We start from the raw sequence: 15,445 nt of genomic DNA on the forward strand, positions 1-15,445 counted from the left end.
ACGGTTACCAAATACATACTAAGAACATTCATCCATATAATAGTAACACATTGCATCAAAAGGAATTTAGCTAGTTGAAAAGCAAATTATCATTCCCTACAGACTAGTGACCAACCATCAAGTAAATAGTGAATTGGATTATAGGATCATATACCTTAAGTTGCTTCCTTATGACATAAGCATTCTCCTCCTCAGCATCATTGTTGTACCGTAATTTCTTTGTGAAGAAATGAAAAGTTGCAGTGTTGCTCTTGGGGACATGCACTGCCATGTACTCAAAATTAAACTCTTCCGACTAACACAATAAAAATACACATAATTAGAATAGAATAGTAAACCCAAGAACATGTGATCAATAAATAGAATCTAAAAAATGCACTACCATGTACTTAGTACCAAAGACCTCTTATGGGTATCAACCACGCTGAGGGAAGTGATAGTAGCATGACACTTACACAATAAAACTAGAGCAGTCCCAAATTTATTTATTCCTATAAGACCAAGGGCAAGCATTCAGCCGTTATTGACATTAAAAATCAAAATTTAATTATACACAATATTTGAAACACATTATTTTAAAAACAAATAAGCCATCATGACTCTAACGAACTCCTCATAGTTGATCTGACCATCACCGTCAACATCAACTTCGCGAATCATCTCGTCAACCTCTTCATATTTCAGCTTTTAGCTGAGATTTGTCATAACATGACAGAGCATTCTATCATGTCATAAGAAATACCAAAAGCTTCTCATCTTGGCATTCTATATAATGAAAACCTCTAACCACCCAAATTTAAAACCAATTTAACACTCATTTTATGTTTCATCCCCTGCATTCAAAACGAAAATATCATGGAAAGAATAGGGAAAGTAGTACCAATTAGCAAGGTAGAGCAAAATTTAAAATAGAAGAAGAAAAATTTATTAAATAAGAAACTAGAGTAGAAATAACCATTTTTTGTTAGGAATAACATTACCGAATGGAAAAAAATAACTTACTAGTAATGAAAGGTTCAAAAATTCTTTGAGGTTTGAGAAATTTTGAACAAACAAAGTCTTTAATAGTTAGGGTTTAAGACCTGCGAAAAAGAAAGGGTTAGATTCATACAGAGAGAACAAATAAAGTTGAAGGAGAGTTTTTACAAGTTGAAGGAAGCTCGTCCGGGGAAGGAGAGCTCGTAATAGAAGGAAGCATGTTTATGAAGCGAGCCTGCACGGATCCAATCAGTAGTGAAAAACCACACAGGATAAGAATCATACATATAATGGGGGAAAGGGTTAGGGTTTAGGGGAAGAATCTTTCACACAGGATAAACAAGCTCTGATTGAGGGTTGGAAGAAGGGGGAGTGGATTTGGGAGAAAGAGAAGCAAGCTCTGATTGAGGGTTTGGGAGAAGAATGTAGGATTTTTAGGATTTGGGAGGGAATAACTTTTTTTTCGTGACATGGAGGGAATAAAGACTTTAGACAGCGCTTTTGGTTTTAATTTTTTTTTTAATTTAAAGACTTTAGACAGCGCTTTATCAAAAGCGCTGACTAAGGTCTATATTTAAAAGTGCTTTCTAAAAGCGCTGTCTAAGGGGGGGTCTTAGACAGCGCTTTTAGAAAGCGCTGTCTAAGACCCCCCCCTTAGACAGCGCTTTCATTATTTTTTTGGAACATTTTCCGTGTTTTATTTTAATTTTAACCTTAGACAGCGCTTTCTTTTAAAAGCGCTGTCTAAGATGCGCTGTTAAAAGTCATTTTTGGCGTAGTGCATAATCATCGTCCCATCTTTCGGATATTATCGGAGGAACGAATACTCGTATTCCAAAAATATTCTCAAGAGAGACTCTTATGAGTGTAGTATCGCGTAACAATCGCATCAGAACTGACATCTGAACGACCTCCGCACTACGTCCTAAAAATAGGCCAAGATGGGCTTGGTAAACTAAGGTCCTTGGCTTCTAAGGCACATGATTGAAAGAATAATGCCTAACCACAAATAACTTGTGTGACATTATTAATCCAACATGACCTCCACCAAGCGAATGGACTCGCAAGTCAACTGGCTAAGGAATACTCCACACCAGTCAACAAGACTACGCCATTCTCCTATCCTAGAGTGCACTCGAGTTCGGGTATAGAACTCATCTCACAGAGATCACCAAAGCAAACAGCAATTGTATATCAAACAATTCAAACATTACAATCAATACAGTTATCCCAAATTGTACAAAAATATGTCAAATAACACATAAACAGATATCATACAACAAGGGTGAAAAGTAGGCAATACCACCAGGGAAGGTCTAATGTCGTCCCCAGCAGAGTCGCCACTTTTCTGTAGCGGTGTATTCGTCACTTTATGATTTATTGATTAAACCAAAAGCAAAGCATACAATGAATCGAGTCGCCACCGCACTTTTATTTATCCAAAGGATTGGCTAAAAAGCGAACAAAAGCCTAAGAAGTTTTACACATAGAAAACTAATGAAAAGATCAGAGAATCTGGGTAAGGGGTAAATTACGCAATGGGAAGGTGTTAGGCACCCAAAACGTCATAGGTACTCCTAGGGAGCCCTTTTCACACTTGTTGTATATAGAAAAAGTTTATTTGTTTATGACATATTGTGCAAACATGAATGGGATGATGAGAAAAGAATGTACAATTTTATTATTTTTGTGTTTGAACGGATGAACCCGTTGCCTACGTACCTTCCATCAAAGGTAAGGATCAAAACGCCGTAGTTCGGCTAAAAGATTTCCAAAAATTGGTGAGTTCATTTTAAAACACAAGCACTAAGGCTTTTCATTACCAATGGGAGAAAACTCAACCTGAGTCAACAATCCACCATGCGAGGACGGCTTCGACGTACTAGAGGGGTTAACCCTATTTTCAGTACGGAAGTCTTACAATCAACTCACTAAGGACAAGGTAAGATTTACATCAACCACTATGGTAATTGGAACCTATGGCTAATGTATGAAAACATATTAACAATGGACAAAGCCACAAAACAATTGAATGGGTGAAGTTAATCGATTATGAGTATTCACAAAGTATGGTCAAGATATGATTAGGATTGATTCAAAGAAGTGTTATGAAATGGAGTTTGAAAAGTCAAGGACTTAGGGTCCAGGTTTCTAATTTGAAAAAGCATGAAGATGTTTGCACAATAAGTCAAAGTTTGAAAGCAAAGTGTGAAAAGGTTTAGGACAAAGAGGATGGATGGATAAAGGAGTGTAAAACTTCTCAGAAAGGTTCACCTCTTGAGATCATATAGAAGATGATTCAAGTGTGTCCTTAGGAATAGGCAAATGAGCAATAACAAATAAGCAAAACAAATGATACCGGAGGCCAATTACTGGACTTATACCAATCTCACAAACAAAGGTGGATACCGGATACCAATAGATGGATTTACACCAGTCTCCTAAAACAAACAAGGATGTCAGATGCCAATAAATGGACTTATTCCAATCTCCTAAACAAAACAAAACCTGGATATCAGATGCCAATATATGGGCTTACTCTAATCTCCAACATATGATCATAGGAATACAAAAGCCAACAACATGGTCTTACAATTGCATCCTCACATACAACAAACAAACAAGCACTAAGCAATGGACATGAGTGGCCAAATGAAATGGTCTTACACTCTATCCCTTCCAAATCATAGGAACAATGGCCAATGAATGGTCTTACAGTTGTCCTCAATGGGTAAACCAAAGATGGATCACAAAGATATGAAATGATGATCATGCAATAATGAACAATTAATGATGATAAATGCACAATGGCAAACAAGCAAACTTGTACAAATGAACCAAGCAATCAATCAAACAAAGTCATTTAGCACACACTATAACCAAGCAATTAGGCTCAAGCAAGGGTTAGACCGTAAAGTCAACTGGAATGGGGTAAGTGGTGCTCTTAACCTTAACATTGAGAGTTAAGGTGAAGCAGATGAAAGGATATGAGGGGTGTGCCTCATTGCTCTTATCCCTGGTCAGGGAGAGCATTGAATATCAGAAGGTGTGGGAGTTCAGAAAGTTGGAACTCTCTCCACAAGTTATTGACTCGATAGATCTTGGGTTAAGATCCACAATGCTACAACATGTAATGTGAGCAGAGGGAAGACACACAGAATAGTAGGAGATGGACTATACATCTCTTCTATCTACCAATTGCCTTATCAAAAGGACTTTTCCTGCTTGGGGACAAGGATAAACAATCACAAACATTGCCTCTTAAGGAGGACTTCAGACAGGTGCCTGGCCAAGTAACAAGCCAGGTTTTCCAGACTACATGGAGACAAGAGATTCTACCTCAATGCTAATGCTATCCAGCAAAGCAAAAGCAAGTTCACAAAGGAACTATAGCAACTAAATGTACCTGTGGAAACATCAAACAAATCAGTATGCTATACAGACAAACAACCAGCAGTTAATGCAACAGACAACCAATATAGGCAAAGGCATAAGCCACAAGTCAATCCCAATTGAATCAACTTCAACCTACAAAACACACATTAGTAATCAAAAGCAAATATCAAATGCTCTCAAGATGAGGCATCATCAATTGTGTAACTTGCATGTGCAACCTGAAACAAAGCTTCAAACATGAGAAGTAAACCCTTAGGCTAAAGCCTAGGGTCCAAGATAGGGAAAAAATTTAAAACAGAACATGAAAGTTGACCAAAATCAAGATTAATCAAATAAGAACAAAGTCCAATTGGTCTCATGTCAAAACTATGCACCAATTCCATTTCATAAGCAAATCATGTCAAACAAGCAAGTTGGAATCACATTGGAGTAAACAGAATGAACACAAGCATATCAATACCACAATGGCTCAATAAATTCCAAGAAAAATCATGCTTAAACAGAACACATTCAATGAGAAACACACCAAAAATCATGTCATTTGGATAAGTGGAAGTATGTTAATTAAAATCAACAAGTCAAAGCATATTCAAACAAGCTCATACAAGGCACTAAATCATGCATCAACTTCAAGCAAACATAAAACAGAAACCAAACATGATAAATGAATGAAACCAAATCCATGGCAAACTTCAAGATGTCTATAATACACATGCCGAATTTCAAGTCCATCCAATAAACACCAAGGATTTCACAAATCATATAAAATCATGACTCACAAAAGGTCCACAATTGGTCAAACAGAGGGAAAATTCTCAAACAAATAGAAAATGCATTCAAAATTTCCAGGAAAAATCACAAGCAAACTTAACATCCATAGGTGTCAACATGCAAAAATCCAGATCAATTGGCATAGCATAAGCATGGTAAAGAAATTCCACAAAATGAACAAGAAATGGTGTGACACACATTGTCACACCTCCAATGATCACATCATAACTCATAATCCAGAAATGCAAAAATAGCAAACTATATACCAAAATGACCAGGAATGAGTCTAGAGTATGCATGTAAAATTTCAAGAATTTTGGATCAACCATCATGATTTCACAAATGAAATGGCAAGCATTGTGCAAGAAATGGCATGTGAGAACAAACCCTAAGCAATTATTTTTTCTAACCGTGCACAAATCTTGAAAAAATATCCATAAAAAAGTAGACAACATGATGAACATTTCACAAAAAATGGCACATGATTTGGATTAGTATTTTAGGAGTTATGGATTTTTTAATGTGATGAAAAATTAAAAATGATGAATGGAAGGCATATGGATATGTGAAGACAATTGAATAAAATGCCAAAAGCTAAAAATGAAAGTGTCATGGGGCGGGATCGAACCGCGTGTGAATTTGAACGCCCAAGCGCGCCAACCAAAACGCAGCCGTTTTGGCCGAGCCCTAGGCGCATGCAGCATGCATGTATCGCGTGAATCCGCAGGAAAAGCCGTGGCTAGTGCTATGAAGGTTGCGGTAAAATCCGCAGGAAATGTCCAGAATTTTAAGAACGCGATGAAGATCCTCATGATCTTCATCATCATTTTCCAGAATTTTTCCAATGTGTACAGAAATTGGCAAGGCATATATCATTGTAAAGATCTATCATCCAACAAGAATAATCAACAATTATTTCATCCAACAACATCCTATCAAGCAAGAATCGAGCAAATCATCTTTTGAACATAAGACTTTAAATCAATGGATCTCACTCGATATAGCATGGTTTAACACGATTTAAAGCTCATTACAACCTACATTCAAAGATCTACAAGAATCATGCATTAATTTCATGAATCGAGAACATCGAATTCTGACTTGGTTTGAAGTGCAGCTTTGGATTCGTGATTTTCTGGCTTTGGAAAGTCAAAACAGATGATCAATGATGATGAGGAAGATGAATGAAATGATGTACTTTAGCTCAACAATGCTCAGATTCGAAGAAATCTCCAAATGCCATGAACATGCTCAAACTCCAAAAGTTCCAATTCTTCAAGAATCCTCCAATGTTTGCTTCAACAGATCTTCAATACTTCCTGCAGATGATGATTAGCACAAGAACAAGCAAAAGGAATGGTGAAATTTGATGAACAAAGTGAAAAAAGTTTGAGAGAATTTGAGAGAATTTGAGAGAACTTGAGTGAATTGTGTTTGGATCTGAAATTGTGATTATTTTTCTTTAGAATTCTGTTAGGATTAGTGCTTTATACCCCCTGTTAATCACACTAGCTAAACATGATTAGGCAAAATGGATTGGATTAGTGAATTAAGCATGTTATGCAATTTGGCAAAAATGCCCTTATGCATATGTAACCAATGGAACAGTGCAAATCCACTTGAAGCAAGTCACAAATTCTGTTTTAAGGCTATTGCAATTGGTTTGGAGTGAAATTTATGTGTACTTTTCAAATTCACCTTTTTTCCCACCAAAATTCAAAATGAATTCACTTGAAAAATGCACTTTTTGTGTGATGATTTTTGATGAAATGTAATGAATGATTATGATAGAGGAGATCAAAAGAAATTTGCTCAAAAAAGAATCACATGAATTGGCCTTTTGGTTCAAGAGTTATGCCTCCTTGAAGTTCAAGATTTCTTGACAATGATTTGATCATAACTTGCCAACCACACATGAGAAATGGATGTTCTTGGACTTTTTGGAAAAGTGAGAGCAAGATCTTCAACTTTCATGTTGGACAAAATTTGATTTGAAGCTTTCTTGATGATGTAAAGTTGAGGAGAAGACCTTTCCATTTTTGGCAGTTGGAAATTACAGGTCACTTGCTATTTTTGGAAACTTTTTGTATGACCTCCAATTCTTCAATGTGTATGTTTGACATGTCATATGAGGCTTGTATGGACATGAATGAGACCTCTCCATCCATTTCCCACCATCAAATCCCTGATTAAATGCACAGTTGACCACAGTTGACTTTGCTAGGGTTTTGGTTGACTGAGCCATGCTTTGATGAATTTCAAGCCTCTACCACTTGAGATCTTGATTCAAAATGATGTCACAACTCATATGAACTTTTGATGAATGATCATGGTGCCCAAATTCTTCAGAATGGCCACCATCTATTGCTCAATGGCTGCACTGACTGTCTTGACCTAATTGCTTCATCTGCAAGTAACAAGGTTAGATGACAATATTTTTGTACTTCTGGTTAGTAAACAAATGAAAAGCAATGATATACAAATGCTAAACATGCTTGGTGATCAAGAACCACACTCACAAGATAACCCACCCACAGGGAGGGAGGCAAGGTGCACAATGATCCTTGAGGCAATGATATGGTATGATATGATGCCATGAGGGATCTTAGGGACAAAATTGGGGTCTTATACACCTGTTCTGCCTTTTCATTCTCCAGTTGTACTATCTTCTGACTCTCAACTTGTTGACTTTCATCTAGCTTGTCCTTCAGACCCACAGCTTCTGTTTTCAATTTGGAGATGGTTTCCAAGTATTCTACCTTCTCATTTTCAAGTTGAGTTATTTCTTTCTTCTGGTTTAAAACCTGCTTGCTCAGCTCTACACTTTTATGACACAACTCTCTGTAGGTAGAGGCCAATTCCTCAAAGGTAACTTCACCATCACTTGAGTCTTCATCAGATCCCCATCTTCCTGTTAAAGCAATCCCAAGATTTGCAGCCTCCTCTGTATCACTTTCATCTGACCAGGTGGCAGCAAGACTCATCTTCTGCTTCTTGAGGTAGGTTCCACATTCTGTTCTAATGTGTCCATACCCATCACATTCATAGCACTTTACTTCTTTTCCTTCTTTGGGCTTCTCCTCTGGCCTTACTCTTCTTCCATTGCTGATGTCAAATGAGATGTTCTTGACATTTGTCTTGGATCTTACATCCATTTTCTTTAACAATCTATTAAACTGTCTCCCCAGCATTGCAACTTCATTGGCTCATTCTTTATCCATATCTTGACTGCTTTCCTCTTCTGTGTTGGATATGAAGGCAATGCTCTTGGTTTTCTTTTCAGTTCCATCATTCAATCCCATCTCAAAGGTTTGGAGGGATCCAATTAGCTCATCTACCCTCATGTTGAAGATTTCTTGAGACTCTTCTATGGCAGTCACCTTCATTGCAAATCTCTTAGGGAGTGACCTAAGTATTTTTCTTACTAGTTTTTCATCTGTCATCTTCTCTCCCAGGGCTCCTGAAGCATTAGCAATCTCAAGGATACTCATGTGAAATTCATGAATGTTTTCATCTTCTTTCATCCTTAAGTTTTCAAACTTGGAGGTGAGCAGTTGAAGTCTAGACATCTTTACCCTAGAGGTGCCTTCATGAGTGGTCTTGAGAATGTCCCAAGCATCTTTGGCCACTTCACAGTTATTTACCAGCCTGAAAATCTTCTTGTCTACCTCATTGAATATTGCATTCAAGGCTTTAGAGTTTCCAAGAGCAAGATCATCCTCCTCCTTGGACCATTGTTCTTCAGGCTTCTTCTCAGTGGTGGCTTCTCCTTCCTTAGTAATGACAGGATGCACCCATCCTGTTAGCACAACTTTCCCAGCCTTGTTATCAAGGGATTTTAGAAACGCTACCATTCGAGGTTTCCAATAGTCATAGTTAGAACCATCCAAAATTGGTGGCCTATGAACAGATCCTCCATCTCTCTCCATTGTACCAGAAAGTATTGCCCCTAGATCTCACCCAGAACCAGAGCAGGATGCCTGCTCTGATACCAATTGAAATTTTGGTATCAGATATAAGATGTCGAAGGTAATGTCACGACACTAATATCTGGTAATAAACAATGGATAAACAAAACAGAATGGTAAAGCGAATAACACAAGCAATTGTTAACCCAGTTCGGTGCAACTCACCTACGTCTGGGGGCTACCAAGCCAGGAAGGAAATTCACTAAAATAGAATTAGTTCAAAGACTCTCCGTACACTTCAACAAGTTACAGTCTTTCTTACCTAATCTCTACCCGTGCAATTTCTACCTAAGCACTCTTAGATATGAGAACCCACTCACTTCCCTACAATCACACACCAGTGATTTTAAACAACAATCCCTTGTGAAAAGAAAATACTTTTCAATTACACACTCTTGATTTTACTTCACAGTTTCAATCAAGAATACACACTCTTGATCTTGCTTCAAAGCTTTGATCAAGAAGACAAACACTCTTGTTTAACAGCTTTAGAGTGACAAATTACAACCACAAATCAGTCCAATTCAATCATCAATGGATGACTTGAATGACCTACAAGTCTTATGACTAAACAGAAACAAACCCTAGCTCTCTCTCTATATTTCGCCCAGTCTTGGTTGTGTGTTCAAACATGTTTTCTAAGTCCCTTTTTATAGAAGCACCCAGCTGGCCTTGGACATCTTGAAAACCCTAAATCTATTTTCCAATCAAATCTTTTTATAATAGCTGTTTAGATCTCCTTGGAAAATAAGTAAATATGGTTGTAATCCATGATTGAATGCGCCAGCTAGCCATATCTTCAATCATCCAAAGATTTCCATTAATTGTGCAATCACAAAACACCAGACATTCATACTGAATGTTCTGTGTACAGGATGTCATGACATCCTGGAAAAATCCAGCATAATCCAATAATTCCTTTTATAACTTCCATCAGGTACAACCATATCAGATGTCATGACATTGTGTATGTCATCTGAAACAATCCTGCATGAACATGTCTTTCATTTAAGCTCCAGCAGGTACATTCAATATCAGAAGCCTTGTCATTGTATGTGGCATTCTGAAACAATCTTGCATGCACATGTTCTTGAACTCCAGTAGGTACATAGGATATCTTATGTTAAGACATCACACATGACATCTTGTGAACACTCTTTGTTTTACCAAAATTGCTGCCAACACTTAGAATCAACACTTTGCTTCCTTTTGAGCCCTAGTTTAATTTAGCCAGGTATCCTTCCATTCATCCCTTTGGCGCAAAGCTCGGCCCAATTCCTCCTTATGTGCACAAAGGCTTGAACTAATAACCTTAAGGTCAGCATATGCTTTTCCCTTTTTATCTTCTTCCAATCTGGTCATCTCCTTACTCCTTTTGAGTTGTTCTAAAGCTACATTAAGGTCTATGTCCAATTGATTCTTCTCACATGTAGTATGGTAAAACTTCTCTTCTAACTCCTCCTTTTTCTTTCTTTAGCTGAAGAATGGTGGCGTTGAGGTTGTTTTCTTCCTTCGCGGAGATCATAATTGGAGCATGAGCCTTTGGTGCAACTTGACCCTCTTGAACAAATGGTAACTTTATTATGCATACCATTTCTCTTATCTACAAAGAATAAGGTACAATGGGTTCTTCCCCGGGTCTCTTTAGGATTCCTTTGTTGAGTTTCCCCTAAGCATGAATAATCCTCTAGACAGTAGGATGACTCCTAGTTGTTTCTTGTAGGATGAAACCTTCCAACAATTTATCTTCAGGTTTATAAGCTAAAGGATGCCCCAATTGCCTTGCACCCAATATGGGATTATAGGTTATGCATCCTCTTGATCCTATAAGGCATGTTAGGAAAGATTCCACAACTCAAGATCATGTCCTTTTGGTTAAGGATTTAAGGGAACCACATAATGTCTTATTGGGTGAGTGAGATCAAATATTGGGCCCACTTGTATTCATCCATTCCTTCAATAACGGTTATGTCCTTAGATAGGTGAGAAATAAGACATTTATAGAGTAAAAGAGCATAACATATCAGCATACCTCCCCTCTTTCTATGCCTTTTATAAAGGGTATGGTAGACATCAGGAAGGAGAGTAGGTACATGATCTTCATCCCCAACTTTTACGGTAAAAAACAGATTGATGGCTGTATAATCCACAAAGTATTTTTCAGTGGGAACAAGTATTAATCTGAAGGTAAGAAGGATCATGATATTTTCCAAGGCATCCCACTATAGGGAAGTAGAAAAGTCATCAACACTTTTCTCTAAGTACTCTCTTAGGAATCCCTTTAAGTCTCCATAAACCCTCAAGTTGACTTACAAGTCAGCTCTATGGATGCTAAGGTGATAATTTATTTCTTCCACTTTAGGACAATACCCTATCGTTTTGAATGGGCCCTTTGTGGGTGTAAAAGTCTCTAGGATCTTGTTAAACTCTTCAAGAGTCAGAGACAATTGGAAGTCTTGAAACTGGAAACACCTAAGTGTAGGGTCAAAGAATTATGCTAAAGTAGTCAAGGCTTCCTTTTGCATAGGGACACTCAAGAGATCCAAGACTTTTCCATATTTATAATATATGGAGTTCTTCCTACTTTTGCTCAAGCTCGTGGCATAATCCCTCAGGTTATATGTCTTAAATTCCCTTATTTTGAACTTAAGGGTTTTTGTTTTATTGATTTCCATTATACTTAAGGTGCTTGGATGATGATTAAGATTCCTGAAATGATTGAATACAAAATTATTTTGATGAGAATGATGATATGATTTTTTTTGAGTTTTTTCTTTTAGGATAGGTAAGGGTAATTGCAAGCATGACCTAGTTTAAGGAGTCTTCTTATGATAGGCTAGCTCCATCTTTAGACTACCCAATCCCCTAACTTGTGAGACCTAAAATGTAAGATAGTTCCCCTAAATACATGGACCATACCCTTGTTTTACCTTGAGAAGGAGCAAGTCTTCCTACGGTAATCCTTCAGGATTAGTCTCATTTGAGCAGGACCCTAGTAACAACCTTTGGAGGTTGATAACATAAGGTCACCATGAATAGAATAGGTTCTAGAAAATGGTTCTCAAAGTCATGGACCACTTACAAATCATCAACATATTAGGGGTTAACCCTACTATGAAGATATCTTTGATAGGGTATATTATGATTGTATCTCCCATGTATCTTTGAGATGTGGTACCTCAAGAAAACATTTCAGCTCTACTTCTTAACTTAGGTTTTTTCTCAAGCTTGGGTTTTAGCTTTTCACATAGCAACACTCCCATCCAATGACATGATAGTATAAGTAAAAAAATAAAATAATAATAATAAAGGCATAAAATATGGAAAGAAAAATCAAATAAATAACAGAGAAGCAAATAAATAAAGAAAGAAAACACACAAAACCCTAAATCTAGAGGTTAGGATGAACTCTCTTTAGGGAAGTATAAGGACGTCTCCAGCAGAGTCGCCAGCAGCCGCGGCTGGAAAAATCACAGAGTCACCATCATCATTTACTTGTTCCTAAGGAATAGGGAAATAATGATAAAAACCTAAAGTTAAGGTGAGACACTAGGTTTCAGGAGTCGGTTAAGCAAAGGGAAGGTATCAGACACCCCTTACTTCCATTGTACTCAATGAGATCATCCTCATATTATTTATCAATTGCTTGATTACTTATTTATAAGGAATTAAGTTATTATTAAGGAAAAATGTTTGATTAAAAAGGACAAAAAAAAAACATTTTTTGTTATTGTACTCACTAGAGTGTTACAACTCTATACCTACATACCTTCAAGTTTGTTGAAGGATCAGAGCACCGTAGTTCATCTAAAAATGCTTGTTTGTTTGTTTGGTTTTAGATTTTTGAAAAGGATCTCAACGCATCGGGGACAGAGAAAGTGTTTGATTTGGAAATGTCTTAATGCATAAGGGCAGAGGACTTAAAATTTGAATGTGCGGAGTTGATTTTAGTTAAGTTGTTAATTGCAAAAATATTATAATTAATTTAATTAAAAATTAAGTGTTATATATATATATATATATATATATATATATATATATATATATATATATATATATACACACACATAATTAATTTCATTTGAGATACTAAGCATGGTTAATTAACGAAGAAAAATTGGTATGATCTTGATTAAACCCTATTTAACCCTAATGACGTCTACATGTCAATCCTAAGATTAATCATGGAAGTAATGGGTGTTAGACCCAATTATGTATGAAGCCCAAGGGCGTGTGAGTCAACTCAGGAGAGTCAGAGATTGACTCATAACTGAGACCGCTTGATGGGATTACTGCATGGTGGGCTGATAACCCTTGGATGTGGAGTCAACCAGGTGGAGGGATGTGATCAATCGTCAACCATGGGAACACGATACTCCTATCCTCACCAGATGACTCAAAGTCAACCTAATCTAAGAGCGTCATGCTTAGCCACTTGTGGCAGATCAAGGGCTCTTTGGAGGGGGTACTTAAGCGAGCCCTCCTTTAGAAGTTGCTCATTTCACTCCCATCTTTCTTTCTCTTCTCTTGTTCTCACTCTACCCTCTTCTGTTCTCTCCCTCTCAATTCTAACTCCGACCACCCTCAATACCCAAAGCAACCACTAAAAGAACCTTGACCCCAGTTTCCGGTTGAAGTTCAACCGAAAACTTCATCCCTTACCAAGAACACGATGAATGTTCTTCATGAACATTCATATGAAACCCAGATCTTCAAACTTTTACCCAGAAACTTCAACCTAACCCTAACCCTAAGATGAATCATGTGGTTCTTATAATGAACCCTAACCCTAAGTGTAGCGGGGTATTCGTTACCATTAGAGATATTGACTAAATCCAAGGTAAATCATACAAGTCGAGTCGCCACCGCACTTCTATTTATCCAGAGGAATGGTTAGAAAGCGAACAAAAACCTAATAGTTTTAACAAAAACTAGTAAAAGAAACAGAGATCTGGGTAAGGGGGTTGGTTATGTAATGGGAAGGTGTTAGGCACCCAAAACATCCTAGGTACTCCTAGGGAGCCCTTTTCATACTTGTTGCGAGGTTGTTGTTTTGTGAAAAATTTTGTTTGTGCAAACATGATTGAAGAGATGAGAGGAGAATGTACAAGTTATTTACATTTGTGTTTGGATGGATAAACCCATTGCCTACGTACCATCTTATAAAAAGATTAGGATCAAAACCTCGTAGCTCGGGGTAAAAATTTCAAGATGAGTTGGTGAATTGAGGGATCCAAAAGCCTTAAGGTCTTTTGTTATCCAAGGGAGAAAACTCAACCAAACCACAAATCCACCATGTGAGGATAGCTTCAACATGCTAGTGAGGGGTTAACGTTATAATAAGCATGGAAGACTCATTGTCCATCACTAAGGATATAGGTGAGTATTACATCTACCACCAAGATAAATCAAACCTAATAGCTAAAGGTTATGGAAAATTTGATTAAGAAGGTGGCCATTGGAACCACAAAAGTCATTTGAATGGGTTATATTTACCAATTAGAAGTATATACAAAATGGTCAAAGTTGATTTAAAGATTCAATTTAAACTAAGTATTACGAAAAGAAGGTTTGAAAATCAAAAGCATAAGGCTTAGGTTTCTAATGTTTGAAAACAATAGTTAAATGTTTGCACGAAAAAGGTTTTGGCTTGGGTTAGAGTGGAGAGATGAAGAAGAAAGGCTAAGTCCTAAGGAAAACCAAAAGATAAGGGATGAAGAAACAAAACCACAATGGAGTTCCTCTCTTGAGATCATATTGATGATCCAAGTAGCTTCCATCCTTTGGAATAAGCAATCACAAAGTATAAGCAATCAAACAAGTCTCAAAAGAGATCCTCAATGTATCTTGTATCTTCCACTTAGATGAACATGGTAATGGTCCTCCAATTAAGCTCTCATAGAATTCCCTAGCACAAAAGCACACACATCAAAAGTTCCATGAAGTAAAACAAGAATGGACAAGAGTGAGTTTAGAGATTTGGTCCTTCTAATTCATCTTCATCATTGAGATCCATTTACTTCCAATTTTGCATAAGGAAAGTCCTAGAATCTAAGTCCAATTCTCCATTTCTTTGCATAGGGGAAATCCTAGAAACTAAGTCCATTTCTTTGCATTTGGTCCACAACAATCAAAACAAAAACACAAACACAATAATATATACACAATTATGTGCTCAGGTGAGCAAAAGGCAAATGGCATTAACATAAACATGTGCTCCAGTGAGCAAAGAGAAAAGCAAATGAATAATATGTGCAAGAATAGTAAATTGCATAAAAGTAAATTGCATAAAGTAAATGTTAATTGTCAATGGTTAGTGTTAGTAGTTAGTG

The sequence above is a fragment of the Lathyrus oleraceus genome, chromosome 6, assembly GCF_024323335.1.
Source record: "Lathyrus oleraceus cultivar Zhongwan6 chromosome 6, CAAS_Psat_ZW6_1.0, whole genome shotgun sequence".
In the NCBI taxonomy this organism is placed as follows: Eukaryota; Viridiplantae; Streptophyta; class Magnoliopsida; order Fabales; family Fabaceae; genus Lathyrus; species Lathyrus oleraceus.